The 1,083-nt window shown below is 40.6% G+C and overlaps 1 protein-coding gene across 1 annotated transcript in view; it reads right to left on the reverse strand.

The window, feature by feature from the left end:
• LOC103357783 (multidrug resistance-associated protein 4-like) overlaps positions 1-1,083 on the reverse strand; it is a 44,143-nt gene that overhangs the window by 41,895 nt on the left and 1,165 nt on the right. The window lies entirely within an intron of this gene.

The following is a 1,083-nucleotide window of genomic DNA, read 5'->3' on the forward strand; positions in this document are numbered from 1 at the left end:
CTTCAGTGGTTACCTTGTTGACAGGGAGTGAGGCCTACGCTGGCCTGATTGAAGCATGGTCAGATAACCATGAAGCTATTAAAGTTGCAGTGCTAATAAAGTTTAATGTAACAGAAGAGACTTAGAGGCAATATTTTCAAAACAGTAATGCTGCAGTGGAAGAAAACACTAACCTGATAAAAGGACTTTACAAGCAATGGATGCAACCAGACAGCTGCAGTAAAGAACAGACTGGAGGAACAATCATTTAGAGCAATACCTTTGTGTGCTTATCCGAATACTCATACCTGGGTAAAGAAGCACAATTCACAGAGGAGGATGTGTGAAATGTTAGAAAGCACGAGCTCCCTAGCTGATGACATGCTCACCTTACATGTCGGTAAGTGGAGATGAGCGGCACACCATTTTTTTTTTCTGTTTACTTTATTTAGTCCAGGGGCTACAGAGATAATTGTAATTCTGAAAGTTGAGTTTACTTGTCTGACTGAAGGGAGCAGCCTGTTAAAAAGACATTAAGTTTACAGAAGTTCTCACCTGAGTTTCTTCCCTGTGGCAACCATCTTGTCCTGGAGAGTAGGGAGAGGCCACGCCTCCAAAGCAGCTCTTCCACAGGTTTGTGGGTGGGATCTCACATATGATTGGATTATAGATGTGTCCTGATTGGGCAGTTTAAACTGGAAGGCAATGTGTGTGAGAGTAATGGGAGAGAAGGGAAGGAATGCTTCTAACTGTTGAATGCAAGTTGTGAAGGTTTTTTTTTCCTCCCACCATTTTTGTTTTTCCCTCCTTTTGGAGATTTATCGTTCATTTAAAAATTGCAAATAAACAGCTTCCAATTTTCAAGCATGTTTTTTCCCAGTATGTTTGTCCTCCATATCTCCTGAAAGGCTTCATACACCTCTCCTTGCAACAGATCATTAAACTAATCCAAAGATGATCCAAAAAAAATCCAAAAGTACAAAAACTTAAACCGCTAAAAACCAAAGAGGTGTGAGGAATGTATGAAAACCAGGCAGCCAAACACAAGGTTAACGGACAAGGTACAAAACTAAAATCACAAAGCAGATGCAGACAAGAGGGAAT

Source organism: Stegastes partitus, unplaced genomic scaffold (genome assembly GCF_000690725.1).
Source record: "Stegastes partitus isolate 25-593 unplaced genomic scaffold, Stegastes_partitus-1.0.2 Scaffold274, whole genome shotgun sequence".
NCBI lineage: Eukaryota > Metazoa > Chordata > Actinopteri > Pomacentridae > Stegastes > Stegastes partitus.